The sequence below is a fragment of the Solenopsis invicta genome, chromosome 1 (assembly GCF_016802725.1).
Source record: "Solenopsis invicta isolate M01_SB chromosome 1, UNIL_Sinv_3.0, whole genome shotgun sequence".
Classification (NCBI taxonomy): domain Eukaryota; kingdom Metazoa; phylum Arthropoda; class Insecta; order Hymenoptera; family Formicidae; genus Solenopsis; species Solenopsis invicta.
In genome coordinates this window covers 27,494,137-27,514,428 of record NC_052664.1, presented here as the reverse complement: position 1 = coordinate 27,514,428, position 20,292 = coordinate 27,494,137, and the positions used below count along the sequence as shown (strand labels likewise).

Here is a 20,292-nt window from a genome sequence, read left to right as displayed (position 1 = left end):
GGAAACTTTCATAATGCGAGGATTTGAAAAAAAAAAAGTAAGAGCGAGATTTATTTCTGTTAAAAAAAATATGAGAAACAACGTAATAAAATTTAATTATGTCATGCCATACTTTTCATAAAAAAATATTATCATCGAGTAATTAAAGATTATTCTAATTTGAAACATACCCTCTTAATCTCGTAGAGCGAAATATCATTCGGAAAAAATGCACAAACTTAATTTTTACTGTGCAGAAGTGAATTTCTACTCTTATTTTTTAGAGGACGTTTTACTCTATGAGATTTAAAAAGCACTTATCAAGATGTTATATAGAGATTCGCTTAAAATCAACTTCAAAATACAATTTTGTTATATTTACGTTTATGAAGTTTAATTTCCTGTTTTTCGATCGTTCATAGCTAAAATATTATCTGTATCTCGATATACTTGTTTAAAAAGATTTCTCTCTTCTGTTTTAGTAAAAAGTAATATTACGTGTGCTTCAAGAATATAAATAGTACGTGTAATAATGAATACCCCGCATAGAAATAAAAGAATTTTTGCATATGCGATAAATTCGTTAAATCGAGGACCATTTGTTAAATCACGTATCGTGCGATATATTCAACAGTTTGCAGAATAAAGAGAGCATTTCAAAAAAATCTACGGGACAATGAATTCAGAGAGCCGGAAAGCTTTGCGAGAACAAAGCTCGGGAAATAGAACGAACATTCTGAATTCTTATAGACCCAAAGAATTACACTATCAAGTAAAACATTGAGAATAACAAAATCAAGCGTTCCAAGTTAGCAATTTATTGGAAATTTCGAAATAGAATTCCACAGAGACGAAGCTCTGCGGAATCGAGTATCCATGTATCCATAGAGATTTGAGGTCAGTGGAAGATAAGCAATAGCTAATTTTTCGAAGTTTACCTCTCATTATAGCATGCTGAAGCCTGAAAGTTTGTGCCGGCTATTTTCGTCACGTATTTTTATTAATCGCTAAAAGAGTTCTCGTTTGCAAGCACGGACGCTCGGAAAACAAATCGATCACACGCTTCTTGAGTCTCAATTTCTAATTATTGCAGGCCATAATTAGTAGCGGACATGTGTGGTTTATCGTACTTCATCACTGAGCTGCGCAAACCTAATTGCGTCGCTAGGCACGCGAGAATCTTCGAGGTTGCGTCGCATGTGGCACATCTCCATTAACCGCAATGTAACAACAGGCCTGCCGTATCGCATAATTAAACAAGCGGAATAATTGAAATTATTAAAGTAACGCTTTTTCTTCACTTAGTTTCTACTAGTTTTCTCGTGAGCGTCTCGAGTTGTTTCTGTCACTAAAAGTTTAAGAGCGATTTTCTTCTAACAAGCCGACATAAAACTATCTCCTTTATCATTGTCATTTGTCATTTTGATAAATAGGACATTTAGAATAATAAGACTATAAAAAAAGAATATTTTTTTATGTGGATAGGAAAAAAATATTGAGAAAAAAAATTTGAAAAACTAAAATGTTTAGTCCAATACGTTCAGTTAAACGTTGGATCGATTTATTTAGGTTCACAAAAAAGGTATAGCTTGTTCATGTCAACTGTTCAAGTTTTTTAATCAAATATTAACTAAACTAACTCAATATTTAATTGAACGTATCGGACTAAATATTTTAGTTTTTCAACAAACTTTTTTTCTCAATGAATATATATAAATGGATAAAAAAGAACCCAATCAAATTGTTCGTTATATTGTATCGGAAATTTCTCATTATTACCTCTTCACTGTAAAGGTTAATAAGCTTTCCGGCCGAAAATTGGAGCGAGCCTATACTTAATCGATTTTCCAAATGTCTGACGTCACTCATGACGTCTCTTAAAGAGAGAGAGAGAGAGAGAGAGAGAGAGAGAGAAATATTTTAAGTTCGCTCTCGTTCAACTGAACCGACGTCAACATTGTGATGTCCGTTCTATCGTTAACGTCATTTAACGAGAGTGAAATAACGGGACACGAATGCGGTTATTTACTGAATGTCACACGGGCGCGGCATTTTCCACAAAGAGAAGAATATTAATCGCAAATGTCAAAACCGTTACAAGTGCGAAAAGTGAGAAACGTGATTGCGCGATTGAAAAATATTTATTTTGAAAATAACGGGGGCAGATTAAACGTGCGTTAAAAGTAAGCTCTCTCCTCCGGTTAAATAGCTCTAAGTTTGCACATTTGCTAAAATAAAATTGTATTTGCAACTAAAAATCGAAGATTTGTGAATCCAAAATTTCTAGATGAAGTTATTCGCGGTAACTGAAAGAAAAATTATTCTATGATAAATCTAATCGATAATAAATTCTTATTAGATGATTTTGTTACCTTTATAATTACCAATACGATAAAAAAGGCACAAGATAAAGTACATGCTAAAAAATTTGAAAAAAAAAAATTTTTAATAAAATTTTAAAAATGAGATAGTAAAAATTATGATACTAAAAATTTTCGAAGAGCAATCTATATAACTGTCAGTAATATAATAATTTGCTAATCGTATAAGACGAAATATTTAAAAAATAATAATAAAGAAGTGGTTTTATCTAGTAGTGTCTCTAGATTTGAATACATGATTTATCAATTTTATGGAATTATATAGAATCGTTGAATTAATGATTTACTGATCTAAAATCTAAATTCACAGTTTGTGAAAGTTTTGTTAAAAAGTTTTTGTTAAATTCGAAACTATTGTGAAACAATCATAAAGATCAAAGATCGATCTCAAGGATATGCAAATGCAAAGGTCAATGGATTATGAATTCATGAAGTCAAGTATCTGTGAATCTATGAATATACGAACAATTCATGAACTAATCATCTGAAATGTACGCAGCAGCATTCCGAAATAAACTATATAACTTCTAGAACTATCCTCCTAAACAGACTATCATAAATCTCAATAAATCAAATTGATTATAAGCCAATTGATTATATGAAATTAACGACGTACTGTCTCACAAATATTAAATTTTCTAAATTGCGAGTAAATTCAATTTTACTAATTCATAATTTTATTCCCCGTATTTTATACGAGATAACTTGAACGGATAAATTTTTAAGTAATTACAAGGAAGCAAAGGAATTTTATTAAATTTACGAATTATTTGGAAAACGTGATATTCATTCAGCATTATCATATGCATACATCTATGATCTCTACGATCTCTAATATCACAAAATCCTGAAATCATTGAAGCGGATAATTTCATCCGTAAACATGATAAAATCATTTTATCTTATTTATCTCATTAATTTATCGATTATCAGAGGAAACGCGATTTCCGTTTTATAATATTAAACATCACATGATGCAATTGAGACAAAGACAAAAAAATGTATAATAACTATAATATATGATGGAAACTCTCACGTGGGAGAACATTCCTCCAGGGAGGAAAATAGATCATGTTCTACATCAAGAATTTCTAAATATTCATCGCACGTGTGCCTTCTTTCCTCCCTCCAACGCCTCTCTCTCTCTCTCTCTCTCTCTCTCTCTCTCTCCACCCCGTTCCCGTCTCTGATTCTTTCGTACGCTACTGTCCATCAACATTGATCACCGGAACACAAGCTACCAAATTACTCGGCGATTCATCGCACGACGATCACGCGCGCCGTTTCGCAATTCGCCGCACAATTTCCTGCCGTTCGCCAGGCACGCAGTCGATTTGTCGCTCGGTTGTACGCACTTCGTCGAAGCGCACCAATCAATCGATCGTCGACTCACCGATTTTTCAACGGGCTCGCCAATCGCCGACAGGTGCTCCAATTGCAGGTGTACTCGCGCAGGTTCACACGCGAACGATCACACGCGAGGATCGTGCGGTCGCAAGGTGTTCCCCGGCATTTTCACGCGACGACTCCTCGGACGCGGCCAAGGCGAGACCCTGCGTTGGGATGTCATCTCGGTTGATAAAGCAGCTTCTCCGACGCCTGCGCGTTATGATTAGGAATGCAATGCCGTATCTAGCACCTTAGATGAATGAGAGAAAAAGCTTAAGGCCGTACGCACAATGGAGAAATATTGTAGATATTAGAAATAGAAATTAAAATTTTAGAATCAATTTTCTTAGTGAACATTAAACGCAACGCACAATAGATATGATTAAAATGTGAGGCATAAATGTGTCGTACAACACAACATAATTTACTATTTATTTATAGTGTTTATTGTTGCAGTGTATTTTATTATTATAGTGTAATTCCTATTCCCGATATCTAATATTTATTGTGCGTCTAACTCTCTCATATCTGGCTAAAGTGTTTTGACAATTACGTCAAAAATATAGCAATTATATTAATAATATAGATTTGAGGCCGTGATTAGTATACAACAATTAAAAATAAAATGTTTCGGATTTTTTAATTTTTGATATTTTTAATTTTTTAAACTTTGAACTTTTTCAATTTCGAACGTCCTTGAATTTATCGAACGTTTGCACAACTTATCTCTAAAACATTTTCAAGTTCTCAAATTCTTCAATTCCATTATAATTATGTATTTATATATAATAATATATATTTTTTACACATTTGATTTAATGTATACGTATTTTATAGCAATTGCAAATTTCTTGACAAATTTATATGTAGATTTTAACTGTGATACTTTTAATTTCTCATATTTGAATTTTTGTGGCTTTAGTATCGTGCAAATTAAAATTTTTTTGAACTTATCGAGCGCTTGTAACGCACGCAGTTTTAAAATTGTCTCTTTAATTTGTCAAAATTTTTTCAATTTTATATATGATATATGGAAGACATATGAGGATGTTTCAAAATTCGGAATTAAAATATTGTAACTAAAATGTTTTAGAAAAACTAAGTAAAATAGTTATTTATACATTTTTATTCCAAACAGTAGTTTCTAAGATACAAGGGATTAAAGTTGACCAATCACAAACTACGTTTAAAGAATCGTGTATCCGTAAGCTGTGCGCGCAGTAGTTTAGATATCACATGACAAATGGCCATCTAAATATTATCTCAGATTACATTTTAAATATTATTCTTCAAATAAGAATTTAAAAATAACTATTTCATTTAATTTTTCAAAACTTTAATATTTTGATTCGCGAATTTCAAAATATCCTATATATTTGATAATAATTATAAAACTTCTTGAATTTGTGTACACACTTCAATTGCATTATTTTTTATCTCCCTATTTTCCAGCTTTCAAATATTTACGTTATTTAATTCTAAAAATTCTCAAATTCCTCAAAAATAATATATTCAAATCTCTTTTGCTTCATAGAAAATAATTGAGCATCCTCTATCATCATTTTTTGTAATATTTGTCTAGATAAATACCTTCGAAATCAATCATTGAGCGGAAATCCTGTAAACAACTGCAAAAATTTGATGACACAATACCACGTTTTCATAACGCTGTTCGTGGACAACTTTAGAGGTCGTACGGAAGTAGCCAATGATTATTCACTGCGTACACGGATCGCGCCGGCGCGGCGTGTCAGCTGTTTCATTCAAAACCCACCATGACGACTCCATTCCGTTCAATTCACAAACGACCAAACAGAATGAAACGTAAGAAAAGTGTCTTGCGACATCTCATCAGAATAAATACGTCAAAACTATTTAGAAATCCACTTTGCGTTACATTCTAGTTATTTGATCATTGTAATTCCGCACATGAGACTCTTTTTCCCTCAATTTACCCTCGTTTTATAAGTCCATAAGTAAAATATGACTATGGCCGGTATTCATAATCGATTCTTATATTTAAGATCGTCTTAAGTATCAGGTGCCATCAACCAATCAGCGAGCTGTATTAGCATCTTAAGACGTTGCTTAAGACAATCTTGAAATAAGAATCGACTATGAATACCGGCCTATGACAATTTTTTAAAGTTGAAGAAAAAACTTTAAAGAAAGATTGTTACTCTTTTTTATTTTAATTATTTATACCTTAAAAACTACTAAAGCTTCACGAAGTTTCCAAAGGAAAGTGGCTCTAATTTAATTAAAAGACACCCTGAAACGTATCTACACTGTTTAAAATATTATGAAATTTAATGTATTTTTAAGTTGCACAAGTTAAAAACATCTATTACTGAAAAGTATGTACAAAAAGCTTAGGGCACTTATGACAACGTTACAGTTTTTAAAAGTACCCGCTTGAAATTAGCAGACGAAGAAAGAAGGGTGTACTTGATCGGTGGACGTTCCTGCTCCCTCATTACTCTAGTTACGTCACTGGTCGTCTAGTCCCGTCGTCATAGTGAAAATCCGCCAGTTACAGTGGGGTTGCACGGCAGCGTACGTCACGTTCTCGGTGTCGCCGGTGTCGTCGAGCGGCTTTTCCTAGGAGACAGCGACAGTCCAGCAGGCAAAAAGGGACAGTTGTCTTGAGAAAGCGTATCTCGCGAACGATTGGTCATTTTCCAGCGCAAAAACCGGTGCACAGAGCGAAGCTGAGCTGAGGGCGGCGCAGCGTGGAGGCGGAGCGGAGCACGCTCCTAATCGATCCTCTCGACGACGCAGGTAAATCCCGGGTGTGCCCTTATCCCCGCCGCGGGGGATGAACGCGACGAGGTGTCGGAGCTACGAAAGACCGGCGAGATTCGGGATGGAAAAAAAAACATGCGAAGCTCGGAACAAGATCGAACGTGGGAAGTATAAATTTCAAAGGTTAATTCCTCGAGTTGATTTATGCGAGACAAAAAGGATAGAATCCTACGTCCTTGTTCTCGCGCGATGTAACATATTCTACAATATATTTTCATAATACATCTCGGAGATGAATATCGGAGATCTGACGAAGATCGCGGGCGAGGTACGCGCAGAATTTGAAATGAGGGAGGCAAGAGTGTCGGGAAACTCGAAAGACATTTCAATTTGCATACTATTATGGATATGAGAAAAAAGGCTTGGAGAGTCGCTGTCGGTAATAAATCTCTGTTCGTTGCGATGGCGAAACAATTTTTTTTTATCCGGCGATTTCGGTGTACCCGTGACCCCGCAGATATAAGCCTGACATTTACGTTCGCTGTACAATTGACCTCCCACACCTCCCTCGATATAGCACCGTTAAAAAATCGATAGTACCGATGAGGATGAGCAAAATCTATAGCAGAAGGATTCTACGTCGCTGTGAAATATCACCACAGTATATATATGTCGACATCAAATAACGGTTCTAGACTGAATTCCTAACTTAAACGATAAAATTGTCCTTGATTTATGCAAATTATCGCTATACACGAAGAATGAATCGTGACCGCGAATGATTATGAATTCAAATAATTTCCTGTGACTCATAAATTGATTCTGTTCCACGGTTTTTTTTTACACGTGAAGCTATCACGATATGCGTATTTGTCATGCAATTTATCTTTGTCAACGACTACGAATAAATCTGATAGTCGAAACCTTTAAATATTGACATATAACAAAAAACAGAGCAATGCGCAATAAAGAATAATTTATTTTTGTTTTATAAGAAATTCATAAGAACCGGGCGGTGTCGTTTCCGGTTTCGCTCAATAGTCGCGGATGAACCGTCTGCTTTCACGGAAAGGATAGAGGAGAAGGTGATATTATGATCGTTCGTAATATCTTCATTATTATGAAGATAAAGAAAATTCTAGCGATTACTTATGAAATCGTTTGTTTAGTAGTCCGCCGTTATGCAATGGCGCTAACATAGACAAAAGATTAGTATCAAATCAATAATCTTTTTGTCATATATATAAGAATATAAAATCTTAAAAGAATTTGATATCCTAAAGACATAACTTGCTTGTATGAAGTTTCTGACACGGAGAACTTTGTTTCTTCATGTGTAAACAAGTTAAGTCTGTTTAAGATTATCAAATTCTTTCAAGAAGATTTATATTCTCGCGCATATATATGAGACAGTGATTGTCGATTTGATACTAATTTTTTCTATGAATACACGATAATTGACGTTTGTTAAAGGGTATTTTTTTAGAATTTTGAAATTTTTTTCAAAATATATTTTAACATTTAATTAACATTACATACTTCCTCATTCCGTTTGAACTTAAGTATTTTTTCTTTATTATTTAAGATTTTACGCATTTTGAGTTATACAAAATTAAAAAAAAAAACGCAAGAAATTTTGCTAATGCGAGCTTACGCCTATTGACGTCTCAAAAAATCTAATACGATCTCTTTCCAAATTTCCTTACCGAAGTATCATTCAACAAATTTATTGTAGTCCTGCAAATGTATTATCTATAAATTTTCATTACTCCACACAGAAAAAAATTTAGTATCAAATCAACAATCTTTGTTTTATATATAAGCAAGAATATAAAATCTTTTTGGAAGAATTTATAATCTTAAACAGACATACTATAATTTGCTTACATCAAGAAAATGTTTCTCTTCATGTAAGCAAATCGTGTCTGTTTAAGATTATAAATTTTTCGAAGAAGATTTATATTCTTGCTTATACATGAAATAATGATTGTTGATTTAATATTAATTTTTTTTTCTGTGCAGTATGCGGAAGAGTTATATATACATGCATAACCACTTGCATAATATTTCGCAATATTTTCTTTGCATTTGGAATAAATATATAATTTTATAATAAAAAGACTGTTTTTTTTTTTAAACAAAACCAATTTTTTAAAACTATTTTTGTGAAAGGGAGCCATTACCACCCCTATTTCTCTTTGACCCATCACGCAGTATTTCTATCGTCACATTTCTATAAACAACATTTTAAGTAACAAGTATTTCATAACTTTGAGTCTAGGATCGATTAACAGCATACTGACGAATATAATCGTTAAGCTTTCAATTTAAAATATTGATTATTAAGAAAGTCATTGCACAAAATGTAAATGGGAGTCGTATTACTATTTTTTCCTCCATATATGTATACTGTAGATACATTGTTAAAGGAACGCGTTACAATACACATTGTAACTGAGTGCCCAAGTTCTATTAATGTCAACGATAAATAAATCGTTACACTTATCATTGAAATGAAAGGTCGTGGCATAGAAAAAAAAAACTTGAGCAATAAAACGCAAACAATAAGGAAATCAACAGTTTTGATTTGCTACCACTTACATTACGGCCTTAAGTTCTTGATTAGCTGTGATTGGCTAATTTGCTTACTGCTTAAGTTTTACTGCTCAAGTTATTCTGTGTGCCACGGCCATAAGAAAGAACAACAGAAGAAATATCCAAAACTCAACGAATTGACCTCGCTATTTTAATCATTGAAACTTTGTGCGACTAGGTGAAGACTAATTTGAAGACAGACACTCGTCTGTCTTATTTTTACTTTGCACACTCCGATCGTGAACAGTTAAACTTGTCTCTCTCTCTCTCTCTCGATCGGGCCTAAGCGCCAGTTCATCGGCCGACATGCCTTGGTATCGATCCGCGTTTTATTCCTCGCGATATCGCTCGCTCTCCTTTAAAGACTTACCGACCTCGCGAGTTGCACGAACCGGCCGCATGTCTAGCCGTGTAAAAATTTTATTAATAGCAGTATCTGCATTTTAATAAGACCGTATCGTTTCCTAACGTCTGGTGACACCTGAGAATATTTTATAAGAGGTAAAAAAAAATGTCTGCGAGATTAGGTAACCGAACTCACGATTACAAAGTAGTTACGTTTTTACTCCCGACATTTCTACCTATTGCTGACGATATACTCCTGTATAGCACGCAACGTAAACGCGCAATTAATTATCTTCTATGATTAAAGAGTATATTTAACGAACGAATGAAATTGCCACTGAAAATTGTATCGTAAAACTAGACCGCGTAATGTGCGCGATAATTGGACGGTTATAATTAATGTGTAATTAGTGATACTTATTACTTTTATGAATTATAGTTTTGAAAATGTTTAATGTGTTATTTTCTAGGATAATAAATGAACGGCATGATATGTAGATTCTGTGATATTTTCTGCTTACGTTTTACAAGTTCGTGAAACGATCTTCTCACATTCGAACACGTTGCACGTTCGGAAAATAACATTGTCACAAATCGCATTCAGCTCACGATCCTACGCCACCTCGTTTTCCTTCTTGGTGTTTCTAACAACTTATACGGTCACTAATTAATACAGCACATTAAGGTAATTTATTCACAATCAGACACACTTAAGAATTCCACGATCCGCAAGCGATTAAGCGAAAAAATATGTAAAATTACCGAAGAATATGAGGCACGGAGTGAACAAAAGAGTGAGCCACTGGTGATTTCATATCGATCGTTTCATAGGAATATTTTCCTAATACGATAAGGCTTCGATAACGCGATAACCGGAAATCAGACGCTTTAATGTGAGATCAGAAGTCTATCGCGCTTCAGTCACTCGAGATTATCCATTTCCGTTGCCTATACTCGTATACACAAATATTTATTACGGGAATTCATTATCGGAATGGTTGCGAATCGGATACCGTCATTGTGCACGCTCATCGTTAACTGCAACATATTTACCAGGGAACGAATTCCCTGCGACGCGGACAATGTACGGTACGCGTGGTACGATTTGTTATCAAACACCACCAGGCTTATCGAACGAGCATCGAATCGGATGACGCGTGCAAATCATGCAGTCGTCGTATGCGCTCATTGTTGATAACGGAAATGCGAAGATGCCGCGATAACGCGAATCGCGCAGCGCAATCTTCGCTAGCACAATGCTAGCGTAATGCGGAATCTTTCCAGTCTACCGATTAGTCCGAGACGTGTGATCACCGCCGCCGCGCCGTTGGGGCGACCTTGGCACGATAATGACTCTTGGCGCAGCTTGACGCCTTGCTTTCGCAAGATAACGAGTATGTTTGAATTATGATTAATTGATTAACGCACGGAAGTTGACTATCCCCCTGTCGCTCGACAGACGAGACACGCGTTATTCCTCACATGTATAATTTTAATCCGCTTAATGACATCTGTTAGTGTAAGTACTGCAAAACCAATGAAGATGGAGGCAGCATAAAGCGTTCGTTCATTTTTGTTTATCCCATGACCGTCTTTACGATTACGAGAAATTCCGGTCGCGCTGATTGAAAAGACCACCCGCGAAGAGCCGTTTTGCGTAAACCTCATTGCGACACGCTATTTGGATTGTATAATCTAACGACAAAATGACGTACGACTTTTATGTTCTTAAGATGCGTGATATTGACGTCAGCCGAGGGGGTACCCTCTTGTCGCAATGAATTATCTGGAGAGACATACGGTTCAATTATCTAGAGACATAACACCGAGCAGAAAACACTCGTCGCGAGGGATCTTCTTTCATGAACATATATCTTTTTATATAAGAAATAGAATAAGAAATTAATATTTAATTAGGTTAACTAAATCTGATTAACTACATTTAATAATTTTATAGTGTTTCTCTATAAATTATTAATTTATTTTTTTATTTTTCTTATTTTTCTTTCTCATTTTTGCTGTCAATCATAATTGATTCCCCTTATAATTCTGTCAAATATTTTTTGTTTTAAAAATACCTTTTAATTTGACGCTTGACGCTAGCGTTTCGAACGATATCACATGACTGCTGATGTCAATTAGAAAGAAATTTAAATTTTCCAACTTCAAGCGTCAAAATATCAATTAGGTAGGTTATTATTCGGATAATTTTTTTATATAACTAAAGAAATGGATTCTGGTAATGAATTGACAATAAATTCTGAAAATGCAAGTTAATTTAATCGCAAGTTAATATATTAATTTGTTTTATAGAAAATAATTTTACATAAAATTTTGCATAATTATATTTAATTGCAGAAATAAAAAAATATTGAAAATAAGTAATAAAAAGTTGAAAAACTCTAAAGTTCTATTTTTTCAATTTTTACTGAAAATAATTACTAATTCCAAATATTTTTCCATTTCTATAATTAAATTTTTCAGATAATATATAATATTGAATGTTAAAAATATAATTATCATATAAAAGTTCATGTAAAATTATTAATTTTATATTAAATAGATTAATGTATTAACTTGCTATTAAATAAACTTAAAATTTCAAAATTTATTATGAATTCATCTCCAGAATCCATTTTTAGTTACATAAAAAATTATCCGAATAATAACCTAATTGGCGTTTGCGTCACGTGTGTTCACGTGATTGCTCGAAACTCTAGCATCAACGTCAAACGGAAAGGTACCTTAATTCATTGATTTTTCAACAAATCAATATTCATTTTTTTTTATTCCCAAAAAATAATTAAATTACTCCAGAATAAATCTTTCGAAAAATCAAATCGTTTTTATTACATATTGAAATGCATAAAAATATTATATGTAACAGCATGCAAATTAATTACTTGATATAAAATTTCAGTAACCTTGAGATTAAAAATTTATATATAATAAAATTGTTATAATTAGTGGAAAGGATAAAAGGCAAAATGAAAAAAGATGGAAATAATTAAAATTCACAGAGTCATTTGGTCTTTAAAATTGATAATATTAAAATGAAATATCTAATCCTGGTCTCGAGTACTCTTGATGGGCGATCAAAAAAGATCTACATTTATCTGATCATAAAGACCAGAAATAGATTAAAAAACGTAATTCATTTCCGTAATATTCTACCGCTGGACACCACATGTCCATTCGGTTAAGTGTCTATCTTCTTCTCCGTCATTCTTATTCCACGCACAATAATCGTGGTTGATTCGATTTAATACGCGCAGCATATTTTATCTCGATTCGATTGAAGAGATTGATATGGCGCCTTTTTAAGTCTTCTCTTTCTTTCTATCATACGGCTCTTTCTCTCTCTCTCTCTCTCTCTCTCTCTCTCTCTCTCTCTTCGTTGCGCGCAGTAACCTAATTATAGAATGGAATTGTTATCTAACGACCTCGCAAGTAACGGCGCTTACGCATTTACGCAATCTTACGGTTCGTCGTCCAATAACTTTTTTTTTACCACCCTGCAAACGTTAGTGCGCGAGTACGCAGTAAAATCTAATAATCTCTCTCGCTTTCTCACTCTACTTTTGCGCCTCTCTATCACCATCTCCGTCAATCGCGTTATCGACCGCGCAAAGTTCGTGTATCGTTTGCGTCAAACCGCATGACGAGGTTGATTGCATTTCTTGAGAAGTGCGCGACGATATCCGTCAGAAATAGGACGCCCGAGATTTCCGAGGGATGGAAATAAATTGAGTAAACACGAAGAAAAAAAAGAAGCAAACGTTAATCGATTTAATTACTAATTAAAGAAAGGATTGATAAAAAACTAAAGCGAAAGAATTTATACAGAGTATTCCGAGTGTTCAAAATATTATAGCAAAAAAGTTCTCGAAAAATGAAATAAAACAGTTATTTGTAAATTTTTATTTCGAGCAATAGTTTTGTAAATAAATAAAATGGCTTAAAGCTAGTTAATCAGAGATTATGTTTAGACAATCACTTGTCATGCAATTACTAAATACTAAATACTGTATGTACACCGACTTTTAAACTGTCTAAATGTAGCTTGACCTTTGACCAGCTTTAAATCTTTATATCTCAAAAATTATTTCTTGAAATAAAAATCTGTAAATATTTTTTTATTTAAAATTTGTTTTTAAACTTTCTCGGTATAATATTTTGATTTGCGAGTTTCGGAACACCGTGTATATATTTAGCCTAGAACTTCAGGATTATCACTGTTACCGAAACCAGACTCTGGATAAAATCATTATCATATTTAAGAAACATTATATATCTGCATTATATAATCGCCAGCATTTGTATTGATTCGCAGACTGCAATATTAATGAATGTACGTGCTATAAGTGATATAATCCTTTCACAGACGATTAATAATATTAACATAAGACAAGTTTAGTTACATTCTTGCGAATATCAATAGAAATACAAACGGCGCGCCACTGAACCGTGATGTAACCAACGTGAATTTATTGAACGACGTCCATTAATTATTCATTACCTTTCAGCAAGTTGACAAAGATACACGATCAAAGTTTTCCATTATAAAATTCTTGCGTATTTTGCAACATTCGAATATAAATGCCTGTGATATATAAATGTTTGTGATATATAAAATTTATACGTTCTAACAACAGCATGTGATTCCAGGACATTAATGTTGTTTACATTGGATGTTTAATAGAACGATTTACACGTTTGACATTTACGATTTACACGTTCGGACAATAAAAATTGATTCTACAATTTTAATGCTCATATGTTAGATCGCATATGAATAAGCGAATTCGTAAACAAAATAGTATGGTCTACTTACAGCTAAAATAATTTGTCGTTTAACGAAATTTCGACGTCACATTTTCCCACCTTTTTCAAAGCTTCTTTACTCTCTTTTTAACTTTGAGAAGGACACATTAGATTTTAATTTTTTAACCTTAGTCTCTAGCTTGAAAACCTTGAATGTGAATGCTTTCAAATAACGTAGCTGAATTTAATGCGTGTATGAATTCAGCACGTAAAGTTATATCATATAGTAAGAGGGGTCGTGAAATGGTCGTGAGCCATTTTACATTACGAGCGTAAGACCGCACTTGCGACTTTACGACTTCATAGTGGCATAATGCTTACTGTAGTAAAAAAAATCATTTTCAAGATGTTTTTTAAGCAAAAAATATTATTAAAGAAATTTTTTTTAAATAAAATATGTTTCATAAAATGTCATAAAACCTTATTTTGTGTCACTTATTAGAGTGTAAGATTTATGAAGGCTCAATAATTTATGATTTTTATAATCGAAAGTGCCTTTTATGACATTAGTTGTTAGTATTCCACGATCCTCCTATTATCTCACAAATGCATCCTTTCTTTTTCTCTTCAGTAAATTGTAAATTACGTTCTATGTACTCGATAAACTCTTCTATTTATAGGGTGATTAGTAGAACTCTATGGCTAACAAACTGATGTTGATAACAATTTAAAAAAAGACGAAATGGTATTCCATTATCTTCTTCTTTCCTCTAAAGTTCATGTAATATTTAATCCACGAATGAGATTTTATTTTCTGAAGCATATCAGAAATTTCTGTTTTAATCGATTGCAGCGCAAAATCTATTTGATATAATTTATTACAATACAAAGAAGGCCAGCTCAGAGTTAAGGTATTTCTGTCTAGTGTACTTTGTCCCCAAGTTTCTTCTTTTAACCGCACTGTCCACGTGTTTTAAGCTGTCGAAGATTGTCACAGTGTAAAATTGTTATTTTTTAATCTATACGAGCTGCTGCCAGTCACAATAGCTCATTTTAAAATCTCTTACTTAATCCCAACATTTGTACGGGTGGCACAAATCATTATCCCGAAGTTAAAAAAACTTCTAGCATTTTTGGACATTTTCTACAGATAACAAACTTTACTTTCGACGCAATGCCATAAATCTTAACAACTTATGTTCCCAAAAGTATTTACATCAAACGCGCCTGTCGAATACTCTGTACGAGTAAATCTACGATGAAGCATACATATACAAGTCTCTTTTAAATCGATTAGAGATTCTTTTTATCGCACTTATCGTAAGTCGCGTTGCATATGATAATAAGTAAATATTCGAATCGACACACGAGGAATTAGTAGCACACTCGAACGAGTGCGAGGAATCTCTCCAGGGGAGATATTTCACTGGCCGTGACAAAATTAAGAATCGCAGAGGCACCGGAGGCAGTCACGATTACGAGGGCAATAAGTAACGTTATTTCGCGCAGATGTGCAAATTAGTGAATGTAAGTGGAGTCAGACGGAAGAGGATGGAGGCAGAAGGAGAGTCGAAGAGAGAGAATCGCAGATGTACGCCCCGTGCCTCATTTACATATGAGACGCGTTGCAACGTTAACGAGTATAAAATAAAATGAAAGACTGCCCTGTAAACTAAATTTCATTAACGCGAAACTGTAACTTGACAAAGCTTGTATTGCAGTCGGCACCTGAACAAACATTTGTTGTTGCTGAAAATGACAAGTACGAGACTTGCATGTTTTTTAAATCTCGAAAGAGATTTTTGTTCCCGAGAAAATACGAGTATAATGTTATTAAAAATTTCTCGGTATTACCTCGGCTTTTGAAAATCTATGGAAGGTTCTAAAAAAATTAAAATTTTTTTACTTTGGCGATACTTACGTGTTACCTCGTTCAGAAAAATAGCAGCTTTTCACCGTAATAGTTAATTAAAGCACTGAAATATAATAATTAAAGCACACATATGTTTTCCGCAACAAATTTCAGAACAGAGTGCACCGGACGTCACAAATTGTCTCTTAGCTCTAAGTTGGTGTGGTAGAAATTTCGTCTATTGTTAGTCCTGTTGAAGTCAGTTCTGGTACGTTTCCAGTGTTTTAACGACAACAATGCACATTTATTATGCACTTTAATGGTAAACCAGAATACAGAGAACAGTTTTTAAACAATTTTTAAAGGAATAAATACGTACCGTATTTACCAACGTTAAGACAAGATGCAGAAACTTTAAATAATTCTTATTTATCTTGGTTTTCGTGCAAAATGTAACACCTGTCAGATGTTAACTGTCAATTACTGAACATCGTTTGTTATTTTATTTTTTTTTTATTACGTGCAATTATGTATGTCATTGTAATATGTTTATGTCGTGTGAAGTACTCTCGGAAAATTATGCAAGACAATTATACTCTTGCTGCTTATTCATGCTCGGATTATCTAATTTGTACATCCACTAATTAACAACGAATCCGATTGGATTGCATTAGTGCTCACTGATGCTAATTAAAGCTTTTGTACGCTGATCTAATTTAATGTAAAAGTGAAATGCAAATATCTAGGATGAAATGCATATTACCAAATAATACAATAAAGAATTGTATTGGCGAGTTTGCGCTTTAATTCGTTTATGTATTTTTATTAAATACATAATCTTTATACGTCGATATATAGGCTGACTTTAATGTACACCAGACACATCAATGCGTCCAATCGAATTTGCTAAAAGTTGTTTAATAATAAAGAAATGTAACGGTAATTTTTCTTCATAATAAGATATACTGGATTTTTTCGTGAAATTATCATTTACTATCGCATTATTATGTGGGGCGGCTGATAAGTAACGCACACATATGCAGCGTAAACGTACTTGTGATAGCAAAAAGCGATTCGCACATATCGTGAATTTATAGACGTAACCGTTAGTCACAATTCTAACAACTTTAGGAGAAAAATGTTTGATATTTGTGACTATGACTGCATGGTAAAAGTAAAATTATTAGCACCAATTACTACTATAATGTTACCAGTTACTACTATAATGTTAGTAATAAAGACATTGTGTTCTACCAACTACGAAAAAAAATTTAGCATAAATATAATGATTTCTAATATTAATATAGTAAATATTATATTTTAATAAATCAAGACGCGAATAGTAAAACAATAAACACTTGAAAAATGCAAAATCACAATTATAATAAATATAATTATTTTTTAAACATTCGTTTATTATTTATGCAGTAATAATATAGTTTGTATGGTTCAAACTGTAAATATATAACATCGATGTGGTTATGAATTATAGTTAAATTATGGTAATCACAATTAATTTGTTCTCTCAATGAAATTTTAGTCCTTTTCAAAAATTATGAATTGGTATCATACCTGCTAACATGGCGTCATATGATAAGGATGTGTCAACGAAGTTCAAACAACATTGATGAAATCAGTTTTACTGTACTTCTACGAACAGTCTTGTCATCATACATAGCTTTTAAATGGTGATAAATATCAGTTGGAGTTGCGTTTTCAGCGCTTAAAAATTCAGTTACTACGCATCGTTGACATACTCTCATCACATGGTTATATCACCATATTAACACGCACCGATTTACAATCACTATAAGGAAAAGAATAAAACTTGTTATCAACATTGAAGGTTGCGACTATAAGTTCACGTTCTGCACGCGTTGCTCCTTGCTGATACCAATTTATGCTTCACGCGTGAGCATTATCATTTATCAGCCGCCTCACGTATCATGACTAATAGAGAGCATATTGTGTATTGTAATAAATGTATCAAGTTAGACCCTAATTAAAGTGTTACATTTCACGCTTCATCGGTAGATTAAACAAAAAGGAGACGTTTCAAAATAAATCGACGACTTTGTTCCAAAATAATTTATCGCTAAATTAAAAAATGAACAGTTTCGCATAAGTTTCAAGCAAGTAAAATCTGTCATAATTTTGGCAAAAAAAAGAGCCAAAATATATTTTGACTAATCTTGTAAGGTAAAAATTACTCGTTTATTTTTCTCGGTGTCGGAATTCAGACGATGTTTAAATATTGTGACCGAGTGCTCCGAGGCTCGAAGAAGGAGCGCATTATTAACACACGGTTGAAACTTCATTAATATGAAAACTGTACCCGTTTGCATTATTTAGATTAAGATATTCGAAAACAAGAAGCGCCTCGGAACGAGGTCGTCTCGAAACGGCACGTACACGCTGCAAAAGGACTCGCCTCGGAATTCGAGCAGGAGGGAAACACAAAGTGAGGCATGAGCGAATGAATTAATGAATTGCGTGCAATGCGCCGCACTTGTCGCGTGCTTCGCGTAACGATTAGCCACAAACGAAATCTTGAAACTGCGCAGAATATGCGTTGCAAAGCTAAACACCTTGAGCCACGTCGATCTAAAAAAAAAAAATAAGAAAAAAAAAGAAAGAAAAGAGAGAGAGAAGAAAAGGACGTTGTTTTTTTCTTCTTGAATGAACGGGCCTCAAAACGTCGCAAAACGTCGTGCTCCGGAGCGATTTGCATCGAAACTCGCCGGCGGCGTGCCAAGAGACGAAGGCGCTCCGATCGGAGGCGAGACGCGCCGCGCCGGAGCGCGACGCGGGAGGGTCAGGAGGGACGAAGCGCCGCATTGGCACAGAGGGAGAACACGTCGGAGAAGGGGTTGGTGGGGAGACGCGTCGCGCGTCGACGAGTGCGATGGGATAAGGCGTCGAGACGCGAGAGGACGAGAGAAGGAAAGTCGCCAGCAGAGGAGGAGGGAAGGAAGCGACGGAAGGGGAAGCTTTTTCGGTTTTTAACGACATTCGAACGTCGCCGTCTCAGTGCCCGTCCGACTCGCGAATCGCATGTACGCTCGGTCTTCTCGAGGTTTTTTCTTTTTTCTTCTCTCTCGTACGTTAGCACGATACTGAACGGTCTGGGAGGAGACAGAGAAGTCGTTATTCAGGACTTAGATCGCCCTTCTCCCTCCGCCAGACTCCCTCCCAGCGCGCACTGGTGTCGAGGAGGTGCCGTTTTCGTACGATTGCCCTTAAAGGTCGATTTAAGGGTCGGGCTAGTAACTCCGTTGTGAATTGAACGGTTATGGTGCCGAGATCGCGGTGAACAAAGTTCCTATAGAACTTCTGGCGGGACGCTTTTCTTATCCGAGCGAAAAAAAAGGAGGTCTTTATAATCCGATCTGAATTGACAATAGACGATAACCGATCGAACTGACGACAATTGATAAACGTGCAAGGGACGTTTCTTATCTTCACCAGCAGTGCTGAGGGCAGACGCACGCATTCTCCTCGGGAGCGACCTGCCTGTCGTGGTATACCTCATTTCTACCGGTAAGAGAAGACTACAGTCGCCACGTCGACTATCGAAGTGTGGAAGGAAGTGTAAATTCGCGTACGCCGGCTTGCGATAAACTCCTCGCGATATACATTTCCTTTCGAGAATATCTGATTAAAATCCGGAAAGAAAGATTCCATTTAAAAAATCAATTAAATCAAGATACGTCGAAAATATCAAGGGTGACTCATAATGGGTGCGCTGCGTGAATAGACATCTGCTGCTATCTCAAAAAAAAAAAAAAAATTTCTGAAAGATTCAGCAAAGATCAAGATAAAAATGTGTGACGCGATAAAAATTCCAGATATATATATACATGATTTTAACTTATTTCCCAAGACACTATATAAGAATATTGAATATGAAATTATGTATTCAGTTCGTGTATATTATATATTATACGAATATATGATATATATTAATATATAATTATATATCATATATCATCGTATATCATATCAAATATTACATATCGTATAGCATATATCATACATTCAATATCGTATATCATAGCGTATATTATATTATTATATATCGTATATCAGATATCGTATGTTATATGATACATCGTATATCACACATCCTATACGATATATAGTATATTATATATTAAATATTGTATATCATATATCATGTATATTATATATCGTGTATCATATATCAAATATCGTAATTATATATTGTATATTATATATCAA

The 20,292-nt window shown here is 34.2% G+C and overlaps 2 protein-coding genes across 6 annotated transcripts in view; one reads left to right on the top strand and one right to left on the bottom strand.

Moving 5' to 3' along the window:
- The window catches only part of LOC105197575 (protein retinal degeneration B), a 43,158-nt gene extending 39,218 nt beyond the window's left edge, over window positions 1-3,940 (bottom strand). The window contains exon 1 of one of the 2 annotated variants that reach the window (XR_005575157.1): window positions 3,754-3,940. The gene's annotated coding sequence lies outside the window, so the exon portion shown is untranslated. The remainder of the gene's footprint in view (window positions 1-3,753) is intronic. The other variant, XR_005575156.1, reaches the window with a different exon arrangement.
- A 2,341-nt stretch (window positions 3,941-6,281) lies between these two features.
- The window catches only part of LOC105197574 (putative glutamate synthase [NADPH]), a 40,153-nt gene continuing 26,142 nt past the window's right edge, over window positions 6,282-20,292 (top strand). For 2 of the 4 annotated variants that reach the window (XM_026138388.2, XM_026138386.2), the window contains exon 1: window positions 19,029-19,590. The gene's annotated coding sequence lies outside the window, so the exon portion shown is untranslated. Of the gene's footprint in view, window positions 6,531-19,027; window positions 19,591-20,292 lie in introns of those variants that run through there. The other 2 variants (XM_026138387.2, XM_039451376.1) reach the window with 2 other exon arrangements.